The sequence below is a fragment of the Hyperolius riggenbachi genome, chromosome 3 (genome assembly GCF_040937935.1).
Source record: "Hyperolius riggenbachi isolate aHypRig1 chromosome 3, aHypRig1.pri, whole genome shotgun sequence".
Classification (NCBI taxonomy): domain Eukaryota; kingdom Metazoa; phylum Chordata; class Amphibia; order Anura; family Hyperoliidae; genus Hyperolius; species Hyperolius riggenbachi.
Genome location: NC_090648.1, coordinates 472,356,875 through 472,369,978, shown reverse-complemented (window position 1 = coordinate 472,369,978; position 13,104 = coordinate 472,356,875). Strand labels below are relative to the sequence as shown.

At 46.9% G+C, this 13,104-nt stretch overlaps 1 long non-coding RNA gene across 3 annotated transcripts in view; it reads left to right on the top strand.

Moving 5' to 3' along the window:
* The window catches only part of LOC137564308 (uncharacterized), a 205,368-nt gene that overhangs the window by 13,870 nt on the left and 178,394 nt on the right, over nucleotides 1-13,104 (top strand). For all 3 annotated transcript variants that reach the window (XR_011030571.1, XR_011030570.1, XR_011030572.1), the window contains exon 2: nucleotides 5,691-5,795. This is a non-coding gene — a long non-coding RNA (uncharacterized lncRNA). The remainder of the gene's footprint in view (nucleotides 1-5,690; nucleotides 5,796-13,104) is intronic.

Here is a 13,104-nt window from a genome sequence, read left to right as displayed (position 1 = left end):
CTGACCAACTAAAATTTCACCCACAACTGCCAGAAGAATTGTTTGGAATGTAAGGAAAAACCCTCAAATAACTTCAGGTGAAATTCAGGATTATCTGATGCACAAGAAGGAGGCACTCGAAGAAAGATGGGCTGCATGGTCAGGTTGCCAGAAGAAAGCCATTATTACACAAATGCCACAAAGTATTTCACTTGCATTATGTCAAACAGCACAGAGACAAGCCTCAAACCTTCTGGCACAAAGTCTTTTGGAGTGATGAGACTAAAATTGAAGTTTTTGGCCACACTACATTTGGAGAGGAGTCAACAAGGTTTATGATAGAAGGTGCACCATTGCTACTGTGAAATATGGTTTTGGATCACTGATTTTTTTTTTTGGGGGGGGGGGGGGCTTCAAAGGCACCTGAAATTTGTTCAGAATTGACAGCAATATGAATGCAGCAAGTTATCCAGAAATGCTGGAGTAAAATTTCCACTTATCAGTTTGGAAGCTGAGCATGGAACATACTTGGACATTCCAGCATGACAGTATTGCAAAACACAAGGCCAAGTCGACCTGTCATTGGCTACAGCAGATATAAAGTGTCCAGAGCGGCCATCTCAGCCATCTTACCTTAATATCATTGAGCCCCTCTAGGGCCTCAAACGTGCAGTTCATGCAAGACAGCCCAAGAATTTAGGCTGGTTTCACAGTGGGACGTTACAGGCGCACGTTAGAGCAGCCTGTAACGCAGCCCACCGCACAGTAATGAAAAATCAATGGGGCTGTTCACAGTGCCCACGTTGCGTTACATTGTAACGCTGCGTCACAAGACAACGTACTGCATGCAGTACTTTAGACGCGGCTGAGCCGCGTTAGACTGCTTGCACATGCTCAGTAATCTTGTGGAGGAGCGGAGAGAGGCCAGGCACATGGCTAATTAATATTCACTGCACGTTGTGACGTGCAGTGTTAACTTCCTTGAGCGGCCGCTCTGTGCGGCGATTGGCCGGCGGGACCACGTGATGCCGCATGCGCACAAGAGTGCGCATCACGGCATCACTGACGCCAGAGTGAGCTGCACAACGCGGCTCACTCTGACGTCCAGATCCAGCACCACCAGGCGTTCCGTTAGGGGGACGTTATGCGACCTTAACGCCCCCTCTAACGCAACGTCCTGGTGTGAAATTAGCCTTACAGGAACTGAAGGCTTTTTGCCCGGAATAATGGGCAGCTTTACCATCTAAGACGATAAAGATCCTCATCCACAACTACCACTTCAAGCTGTCATTGATGTTAAAGGGGACAATACATAGTACAATTAAATTCCTTTATTGTAAACTCCAAGGGACGGGGCAAAGTAGTTTACTACAGTAGAGTCCTGATTAACCGGAACTCAACTAACCAGCAGTCTCAACCAACCTGCACAAATTCTAGGCAGTACTCATATTCGTGAAGGCCAACTTCCTAAAGAGTCACTTAAGGCTAGAAAAAAAATGATATTTACTCACCTGGGGCTTCCACCAGCCCCCTGTCCGGTGCCCACGCAGTCTCGCTCGGATCCTCCTGTCCCCGCCGGCAGCTACTTCCGTTTTTGGCGACAGGCGCCGACAGGCTTGGGCACGCGAAGAATCACTCGCTTTCCCAGGCCTGTCGGCGCCTGTCGCCGAAAACGGAAGTAGCTGCCAGCGGGGACAGGAGGATCCGAGCGAGACTGTGTGGGCACCGGACAGCTGCAGGGGGCTGGTGGAAGCCCCAGGTGAGTAAAACTCATTTTTTTGTAGCCTTATGTGTCCCTTTAAGCTGTTCGTGGGCTCATTACCTGATCTGCTGCATGCTTGTTCAGGTTCTATGGCTAAAAAGCATTTTAGAGGCAGAGAATGAGTAGGACTGCAAGGTAATGTGCATTGTTTAAAAGAAAATAAATATGGCAGCCTCCATTTGTCTCTCACTTCAGGTTCCCTTTAAGGGGAAAAATAAATAAGGTTTGTCAATCAACCCTATTGTGCAGTCACATGACTGCTGTTTCACTAATCATTGCATCAGAGCCGGGACAAGGTCCTCCAGCACCCAAGGCTGAGACACCAAAGTGCACCCCTCCATCCCTCCCACCCCAGCCGTCACACACTGATTGCTATTAGACTAAGAAGTGCCCCAACCCCCGCAACACCTCTAATTATCTGGCTTGCAGTCACTGCCATGTATCCCCTTTTCTTATTTCTATCTGCTTCAAACACAATAGGGGATTGATAGCTGAGTGAGTTGTGTGCCACCTCCTACACTGCGCCCTGAGGCTGGAGCCTCTCCAGCCTCTGCCTCGGCCCGGCCCTGCATTGCATTTTTTACTGAAGTCTAGTATGACCCAAGTGGGGGGTTGCAAATTTTCCCAACTAGTTGAAGATTTTTTTTCTTCTTTTTAATCCATGCCAGGGTTATTTATTCCCCAGCGTATTTAACCCAAAGTAAACCTTTCTATGTCTGGTTCATACAATTTAACTTTAACTAGGGGACTTGGCGCTTCAAGATGGGGGGGTTAGAGATAAGCGTGTGCATCACAAGGCCGATTCCCGAGAGATTTCAGGATGAAACCCATCGGGAATCGGCCTGAGCTGTATGGGCAGACAACAAGTCTCTCTCTGATCAGATTCCATTAGAGAGATATGTGTCTCTTGTTGGATCTGCCCATACATCTGATGTATGGATGCCTTTACTGCCCAATTCATGACTATTGTTATTATTATGTGTATGAGCAGATCAGTAATTTTCTCTTCCGGTGTGGAAATTGCTGCTTTTTATGATCCTGCGTCTTTCCATTTCTCCTTCTATGAGCGTCCCTCACGCTATAATGACAAGTGACACTTCAGATCTGAAATTAGGTTAACAGCTCGCTAATTAATCACCAGCTAAACTCATTTCTCTCACCCTGTCATACGACATTTGCATTTGTTGGGCAGAGAGGGAAGCGGCTCTGGGGGGATCGCTCCGGACGCTGGGGGGGAGGGGGGGAATTCTGCACCTTCTCCTTAGAGCAGGATTTGGGCTGTATTTTCATTAACTCTGTGATATGTGTGTGTGCAGAAAGTGCACATCATTTTTACCAAGCATTACGCAAACTACACGGCTTGCATTACATAGTTTTGGGTCATTGGTGTTATACCTACAACTGGGCCCGGATTTACATCACGGGAGCCTATAGGTACAGATTTCCTGGCATCCTACCCTAGACTTCGCCCTCTATGAACCTACAACTGTTTGCCATTGAGGCAAAGGAGGGCAGAGCTCTGTAATACATAATACATTTGTATTACAGCGCTCTGTCAGAACGGAACACTTCCGCCCTCCTTTGCCTCAATGGCAAACATCCATTGACTTGGCGGGACACTGAGCAATGCGCATATGGAAGTGCGCCCTCTTACATAATATTGTCAGAGACAGTCCCCCCTCCCCGCCGAAGTGCAGCATGGCTTGCCCCTCCAGCCCCCCAAAATGGTCCCAAGCGGGCCCCGAAGGCCCGGGCCCCCCGTGGGGGCAGGGGCTGCAGGCCCTATTGTTACGCCAGTGCAGAGAGCCGTAGTAGACCCAGGTGAGTGACCTCTTTTTACACTCCACTCAGACTCTGCATTTATTAAGGTGAGAGGGTGGTACTGGGGGAGGGGAGTAAGCCACCTTTCCATCATCAGGTGCTTGTAGGCACATGCCTACAGTGCCTTATGGTTAATCCGGCCCTCCATAAAACACATATGCTGCTTGAATGCTTGCTATGCTATTTGTAAAACACGTTATACAAGCAACACGCTTTATGTAGTCTGAAGGGATGATCAATGTGATGCAAATCATTTTCCCTTGCCTTCAAATTTGTAAATGTTATGCGGCTTGAACTTGGACCAGTAGAAATTGACATGAAGTTATTTAGCTTGGTCCAATTTCAAGCTGCATACAATATACATGGAATTTGAAAGGTGAAATTATTTATTTCATTGATAATCTTTAGTAGTCTGTGTAATGGCTGGATGGTGTAATGGTTAAGGGCTCTGCCTGTTCAGTAAGCCAGTAACCTATTCAGTAGGACACCTTGGGCAAGTCTCCCTAACACGGCTACTGCCTATAGAGCGCGTCCTAGTGGCTGCAGCTCTGGTGCTTTGAGTCACTGGGCCAGATTTATCAAGAGTGTCTGAGACAAAATATTGGTAGGTTTTTAGAAATCCATGAAGAACTGTCTCAGACATATTAAGAAATCATTAGATAGTGCAGATTCCTTCTAAAACTGTTGTAAAATAGGAGGAGCTAGGGAGGTCTCTCAGACAGTGCAGTGTGTGAGGGGAATTGCTGTTGCTGAGGTAACCAACACACCTGCTGTATTGATAACAGCAGGCTCTGAGGAGGAATTCAGCAGGGGGAGGAGCACCACACAAATCATGTCTAGCCTGCACTCTGCAATAATTTCTAGCCTGCAATTCTACATTTGTAGAACTGCTGTCAAGCACTTCTTAATCTGGGTCAGTTTAGGGATGGATTTGCACTTTTCTTAAAGGGGAACTGAAGAGAGAGGTATATGGAGGCTGTCATGTTTATTTCCTTTTAATCAATACCAGTTGCCTGGCAGCCCTGTTGGTCTATTTCTCTGCAGTAGTATCTGATTAAAACCAGAAACAAGCATGCAGCTAGTCTTGTCAGATCAGACTTATAAGTCTGAACCACTGAAACACCTGATCTGCTGCATGCTTGTTCAGGGGCTATGGCTAATAGTATTAGAGGCAGAGGATCAGCAGGGCTGCCAGGCAACTGGTATTGTCTAAAAGGAAATAAACATGACAGCCTCCATATACCTCTCTCTTCAGTTCCCCTTTAACCTCCTTGGCGGTATGAAAAATACCGCCAGGAGGGAGCGCAGCAGTTTTTAAAAAAAAAAATTTTTTTTTAATCATGTAGCGAGCCGAGGGCTCGCTACATGATAGCCGCTGCTGAGCGGCATCCCCCCGCCCGCTTCGATCGCCTTCGGCGATCTCCGATCAGGAAATCCCGTTCATAGAACGGGATTTCCTGGAGGGCTTCCCCCGTCATGGCGACGGGGCGGGATGACGTCACCGACGTCACTGACGTCGGGACGTCATTGGGAGTCCCGGGCCACCCCTCGGCGCTGCCTGGCACTGATTGGCCAGGCAGCGCTGGGGTCTGGGGGGGGGCCGCGCCGCAGCAGATAGCGGCGATCGGGCAGGGGCCGGCGGCGATCAGAGTGCTGGCGCAGCTAGCAAAGTGCTAGCTGCGTCCAGCAAAAAAAAAAATTATGAAAATCGGCCCAGCAGGGCCTGAGCGGCACCCTCCGGCGGCTTACCCCGTGTCACACACGGGGTTACCGCCAGGGAGGTTAACTGTAGTGCAGCTCTAGAAATTCATGCTAAATTGCCACTAACACCTAGAATTTAAGAAGGTTCTTATTATCATGCAGAACTGTTCTCCCTGCTAGTTAGAACAGATTAAGAAGAAAAAACTGTCGGTAATGCGTTCATTTTTTTAGTGTTAAGGTTCCCTTTACAGCCTCCAAACCCCTGAAAAAAGGTCCCCATTATCCATCAGACATGCTGGTTAGTTGAGACTTCCAGTTGCCTGAATTCCAGATAACTGGGACTCTGCTGTATACATACTGTATATATTGGTGCCCGGCAAGACTTGTTATATTTTAGTATTAAAAATTATTCCATTTCAATTTTCAGCCATCCATGAATTCTCAAAAAAGAGAGTTGGCCCAGCCGCGGCTGAGGGGCTTAAGCTGTGGATAAGCGGAACCAACAATCTAATCAACAATCTCGTGGATTAAGGTACCGTATTCATCCCCTGGCTCTCTGTGCGTTTGAGCCGTAGTCCCTTTAAATTTTGCATTTGTATTTGCCCAGTTCCTCATATGTTAGTTATTAGCAGTTACCATCTTTGTGCTGTACTTCTGTGACATAACCTTCAGGTGGAGAAGACCAAGTGAAGAGGGGGACCTTATCCTTGGCCGCAGCCATACTGAGAGTTGACGAGTGGCCAGATATTGAAAACTGCTATTTCTGTGCAATTTTGACTCAAAGTATATTGAGGAATTTATTTTGCTGCTTTTACATGGATAGCTATAGGGGAAGATAAAGTCATTATTTTCAGTATAGTGGTCCTTTAGGTATAATGGACACCTGAAGTGAGAGGCATATAGAGATTGCCATATTTATTTGCTTTTAAACAATGCATACCGTGAACAATTGGCATGCAGCTGAGCTAATCCGGTTAGACGGCAGTCAGAAACATCACATTTGCATGCTTGTTCAGCGTCTATAGCTAAAAGTATTGGAGGCAGAGGATCAGCAAAGCAACCAGGCAACTTGCATCCTTTAAAGGACAACTGTAGTGAGAAGAATATGGAAGCTGCCATATTGTTTTCCTTTTAACCTGCCTGGCGTTCTATTAAGATCGCCAGGGAGGCTGCGGGAGGGGTTTTTTTTTAATAAAAAAAAAACTATTTCATGCAGCCAACTGAAAGTTGGCTGCATGAAAGCCCACTAGAGGGCGCTCCGGATGCGTTCTTCTGATCGCCTCCGGCGACCAGAAGTAACACGGAAGGCCGCAATGAGCGGCCTTCCGTGTTTCGCTTACCTCGTCGCCATGGCGACGAGCGGAGTGACTTTATGGACGTCAGCCGACGTCCTGACGTCAGCCGCCTCCGATCCAGCCCTTAGCGCTGGCCGGAACTTTTTGTTCCGGCTACGCTGGGCTCAGGCGGCTGGGGGGACCCTCTTTCGCCGCTGCATGCGGCGGATCGCCGCTCTGCAGCGGCGATCAGGTAGCACACGCGGCTGGCAAAGTGCCGGCTGCATGTGCTGCTTTTTATTTGAGCCAAATCTGCACAGCAGGGCCTGAGCGGCAGGCTCCGGCGGTACTGGACGAGCTGAGCTCGTCCAGACCGCCCAGCAGGTTAGACAATACCAGTTGCCTGGCAGCCTTGCTGATCGATTTGGCTGCAGTAATGTCCAAATAATACCAGAAACAAGCATGCAGCTAATCTTGTCAGAAATACCTGATCTGATGCATGCTTGTTCAGGGTCTATGGCTAAAAGTATTAGAGGCAGAGGATCAGCAGGACTGCCAGGAAACTGGTATTGCTTAACCTCCTGAGCGATAATCCCGAGCTGAGCTCGGGGTATATCGCGCAGGAGGATTTCTCAGGCCCTGGTGGGCCGATTTGCATAATTTTTTTTTTGTTACACGCAGCTAGCACTTTTCTAGCTGCGTGTAACTTCCGATCGCCGCCGATCCGCCGCCGCTCGCCGCCGCCGCCGCTCGCCGTGCCGTGCAGCCCCCCCCCTCCCCAACCCCTCGCGCAGCCTGGCCATTCAGTGCCAGGCAGCGCTGAGGGGTGGATCGGGACTCCCTCTGACGTCACGACGTCCATGACGTCGGTGACGTCATCCCGCCCCGTCGCCATGGCGACCGGGGAAGCCCAGCAGGAAATCCCGTTCTGAACGGGATTTCCTGCTTACTTTGATCGCCGAAGGCGATCGGAGTGGGTGGGGGGATGCCGCTGCCCTGGGCTCGCTACATGATTTAAAAAATAAAAAAATTTAAAAAATAGTGCTGCGCCACCTCCTGGGCGATATAATTGTAGGGTTAAAGGACACCCGGGGCGAAAATAAACGAATTAAATAAACTATTGCATCTATCTTCCTTCTCCTAAAAATGACTTTGAAAGATATTCCACAGTTTTATTATATATTTAAATTTTAACTATTTTATTGGTTTTGCTCAATGAAGTACGTCAGAGCTAAAAGCTATAAACTATTGACCCTTTTTATCTCTTTCCTGTTCTCAGAAGCCATTTTCTGCTAGGAAAGTGTTTCATAGTTGGAATTATCAGCGAGGCTTACATTGTAGTCACTTCCTGTCTCAGGGCTGGTGCACACCAAGGGTTTTTGGTAGCGTTTTCAAAACCGCTGCCGCCTGTGAAAACGCTTGGCTAATGTATCTTAATGGGATGGTGCCCACCAGCGGTTTGAGGTTTTTAGCAAACCGCAAACGTGGCTCCTGCAGCATTTTTAGATCAGAGCGGTTTTCCAGGCAGTTTTTGTTACAGAAGCTGTTCAGTAACAGCTTTACTGTAACAATTTATGAAATCTGCTACACAAAAACGCTCCAAAAACCGCTAGGCATGTTTAGAAAACCTCTCTAAACATGCCTAGAATCGCTCTGAAAATCTGCTTCAAAAACCTCTAGCGTTTTGCGGATCTGCTAGAGGTTTTTGGTGTGCACTGGGCCATAGTCAGGACTGAGTCAGCCACTTACATACCTGATATTTAACTCTTTCAGGCAGAGAAAGAAAAAAAAGGAACACAGCAGTTATTTGTGTGCTAGGCAGTGTACATACCCATGTCTATCTCATCATGTCACAAGTCACCTCGGGTATCCTTAAAAAGGAAATAAATACAGCAGCCTCCATATCCCTCTCTCTTCAGTTGTCCTTTAATGGCCCATACTCACGGGCTACAATTGTCGCCGCAACACGCAGCGTGTGCGTGTTGCGGCGACAGGTCGCCCGTGAGTATGAGGCATTGCACGGGCGCGCACCCCGAACCGTCGCTCTTCGCTGATGTCGCCAGGCGATTGGCGCGGTCAATCGCCTGGTGACAGTTGCCGCCGCAACTCCGCCTCAACTGTCGCTAGTCCGCGTGAGTATGCGGACTAGCGACAGCAACCTCTTTTAGAACACGGAGCTTCCGGCGGGGGGAGGAGGAACCTCGGCGACAGCTTCCGTCGCACCGCTGATCCCTCTTCCGCGTGTGTACGCGGAGGGACGAACTGTTGCGCACACGCTCCCATGTGCTAGCGACAGTGCAGAAATGTTGCCCGTGAGTATGGGCCATTAGGCTGCTTTCACAGTGGGACGTTACAGGCGCACGTTAGAGCAGCCTGTAACGCACCCCAACGCACAGCAATGAAAAATTAATGGGCTGTTCACAGTGCCCACATTATGTTACAGTGTAACGCTACACGTTTAAATAAAGCGCAGCATGCTGTGCGCTATATGCGGTTTTGGCCACGTTAGACTGTTTGCACATGCTAAGTAATTTTTTTTTTTGTGCAGGAGAGGAGGAGGGGAGAGTGCGCTATTGGGGCCAGCCACATGGCTAATTATTATTCACTGCACTGCAGTGTTTACTTCCTGGAGCGGCCGCTGATTGGTTGGTGGGACCACGTGATGCAGAGTGTTCCGATCACGTGGTCTCCGCAGTCTCCGCAGTCTGTAGGACAAAAAAGGCGCGCCAAGAGCCGCTCAACGCGGCTCTATGTAGCGTCCTCCTAATACCACCACCATGCGTTGTGTTAGGGGCCCGTTATGTGACCTTAACGACCCCTAAAACGCAACGTCCAAATGTATAAGAGCCCTAAAAGGAAAAAAATATGGCAGCCTCCGTATCCCTCTCACTTCAGGTATCCTAGCTCTTTAAATAAGGGCACGTGACCTAGATGTGATTACCTAGACTCAGCAAAAGCCTCATCTCTGTTTAATTAGCTTTATGTGTGTCAAATTTTAAAGAGATGAAGTGGTAACTCTGCTGGATTTGAGTTTGGCAAAGCACCAGAACTTCGAATCCCCACAATGCAGCGGGGCAGGAACTGAGTGCCCCTCTCTGCGGTGGTTGGTCAGAGTAATACAAATTGGACAGCCTTCATTTTAACCAGCTTTGTGTTACATTACAGTTTGTGGCTCTCAACAGCTGAGTTTAATCTGCTGCTCAGCTACGTCACCTGTCATTTTGCCTCTCAGATGGAATATTTCACCAGATTATGTATACTGGCCGGTGCTGGATTCAGGCGGGTCTGTCCCAGTACCACAGACTATTTCTCCACGCTGCATGCTGCCGTAACCCCTTCAGACTGGATGGCATTATTGTGATGACTGCCAGATTCCTCTCCACACAGTTATAGGCTGACTCCAGCCTGCTGTTGTAGCTTTGCACCAAGTGAGGTCTGTGAGGTAGTTCTGTTATATTAGTATTGCTATCTGCATCCCTTGTGGGAAGCTTTCTTTTTTAGGGCCCATTCACACTGGAGATCGCAAAATCGCTAGCGTTCAGCAGAGTCATTTTTTATTTTGTTTTTTAACTGAACAAGAACGCGATTTTTGAACAATCGTGATTTTTTAACATTCGAAACGTGATGGTTCCAACATTGTGGGAAAGTGCTGCATGCACCACGTTTCCAATTTCCGAAAAAGGCTGGCGATTGCTGCAGTGAGATCACAGCCATAGACTATAAATTACACTAGCGCTTTTCAAAGCACTAGCAATCGCCGGCAATTCGAAGGGCTGTGGAAATGCCTAAAAAGCTCCCTAGTGTGAATGGGCCCTAACTTGTTTCACACCAAAAAAACACCAGCGACTTTGGAGCGATTTTTTGCAAGCAATTTCAGAAATGGGACCACAGGAGCTGTTTCAGCCGCGCTTTAGAATTGCCGTTTTCAAAAGCGCTAGGCTAATGAAAGTCAATAGAGGTGCTTTCACAGGAACTGCAATGTCCTCAAATCGCAATCACGTGTCCTGTAGAATTTTTGGAGCATTTGTGCTTCAATACAAAGTATAGGATCACTGCCAAATTGCTGCACTAAAGCAACTGATTTAGTACCCGGAACCACAAAAAAAAGAAAATGAATTGCAATCACTAGCATTCATTTCAAAATCAATTCCAAAGCACCGGAAATCGCTTTGGAAAAAACAATGCAAAAATTGCTACCAAAAGCGCTCCGTAATTGCAATTTGGACTTTCTAGTGGGCCCCAGTCCTTAGGGCTCTTTTACACTGCATGCGATTCTGATTTTTGATGTGAATAAAAAAAAATCCTGCATGCTGCAGTTTTCTTCTTGCGTTGCTAGTGTCTAATAAAATTCGCAAATCGGAATTGCGAATTACAGTGTACAAGAAGCTATATAGTGATCTGGAAGCAGATTTTCACAATGCTTTTGCTTTTCGGTATTTGTTACAAAATTGCAAGTGCTGCAAAAGTGCAACATACAGTGCTTTTACGACTTTAACCACTCTGCGAAAACCTAACGCCTATCGGCTGTTTTATGCTGTGAAATCAATTTAAATGTTTGTATTGCACTGACATCTTGCACAGCGCTGTACAGAGTAAAGTTTTGTCACTTACAGTGGGTGGCAAAAGTATTCGGCCCCCTTGAAGTCTTCCACATTTTGTCACATTACTGCCACAAACATGAATCAATTTTATTGGAATTCCACGTGAAAGACCAATACAAAGAGGTGTACACGTGAGAAGTGGATCGAAAATCATACATCATTCCAAACATTTTTTACAAATAAATAACTGCAAAGTGGGGTGTGCGTCATTATTAGGCCCCCTGAGTCAATACTTTGTAGAACCACCTTTTGCTGCAATTACAGCTGCCAGTCTTTTAGGGTATGTCTCTACCAGCTTTGCACATCTAGAGACTGAAATCCTTGCCCATTCTTCTTTGCAAAACAGCTCCAGCTCAACCAGATTAGATGGACAGCATTTGTGAACAGCAGTTTTCAGATCTTGCCACAAATTATCGATTGGATTTAGATCTGGACTTTGACTGGGCCATTCTAGCACATAGATATGTTTTGTTTTAAACCATTCCATTGTTGCCCTGGCTTTATGTTTAGTGTCATTGTCCTGCTGGAAGGTGAACCCCCGCCCCAGTCTCAAGTCTTTTGCAGACTCCAAAAGGTTTTCTTCCAAGTTTGCCCTGTATTTGGCTCCATCCATCTTCCCATCATCTCTGACCAGCTTCCCTGTCCCTGCTGAAGAGATGCATCCCCCGAGCATGATGCTGCCACCACCATATTTGACAGTGGGGATGGTGTGTTCAGAGTGATGTGCAGTGTTAGTTTTCTGCCACACATAGCGTTTTGCATTTTGGCCAAAAAGTTCCATTTTGGTCTCATCTGACCAGACCACCTTCTTCCACATGTTTGCTGTGTCCCCCACATGGCTTGTGGCAAACTGCAAACGGGACTTCTTATGCTTTCTGTTAACACTCTTCTTGCCACTCTTCCATAAAGGCCAACTTTGTACAGTGCATGACTAATAGTTGTCCTATGGACAGAGTCTCCCACCTGCAGCTCGTCCAGAGTCACCATGAGCCTCTTGACTGCATTTCTGATCAGCGCTCTCCTTGTTCGGCCTGTGAGTTTAGGTGGATGGCCCAGTTGTGCCATACTCCTTCCATTTCTGAATGATCGCTTGAACAGTGCTCCGTGGGATGTTCAAGGCTTTGGAAATCTTTTTGTAGCCTAAGCCTGCTTTGAATTTCTCAATAACTTTATCCCTGATCTGTCTGGTGTGTTCTTTGGACTTCACGGTGTTGTTGCTCCCAATATTCTCTTAGACAACCTCTGAGGCCCTCACAGAGCAGCTGTATTTGTACTGACATTAGATTACACACATGTGCACTCTATTTAGTCATTAGCACTCATCAGGCAATGTCTATAGGCAACTGACTGCACTCAGATCAAAGGGGGCCGAATAATTATGCACACACCACTTTGCAGTTATTTATTTGTAAAAAATGTTTGGAATCATGTATGATTTTCGTTCCACTTCTCACGTGTACATCACTTTGTGTTGGTCTTTCATGTGGAATTCCAATAAAATTGATTCATGTTTGTAGCAGTAATATGACAAAATGTGGAAAACTTCAAGGGGGCAGAATACTTTTGCAACCCACTGTAACTGTCCCTGTGATGGGCTCACAATCTAATCCCTATCATAGGCATATGCCTATGTATGTAATGTGTAGTGTATGTATCGTAGTGTAGAGCCAATTTAGGGCGAAGGAGGGAGGGAGGAATAAAAAAAAAAGCTATAATTTCGCTCTTTTTTTTTTATTAAAAAAAAAACAACTCAATCGCATCAGCAATCAGAGACCACCAAAACAAGGCTCTATTAGTGAGAAAAAAAAGAGGTGAAATTAATTTGGGTGCTAAGTTGTACAACCGAGCAATAAACCGTTAAATTTGTGAATAGAAAAACTGGCCTGGTCACTAGGGGGTATAAACCTCTGGGGCTCAAGAGGTTAATAAAAGCAATCCTGTCTGGTGTGAAATAGCCCATCGGATT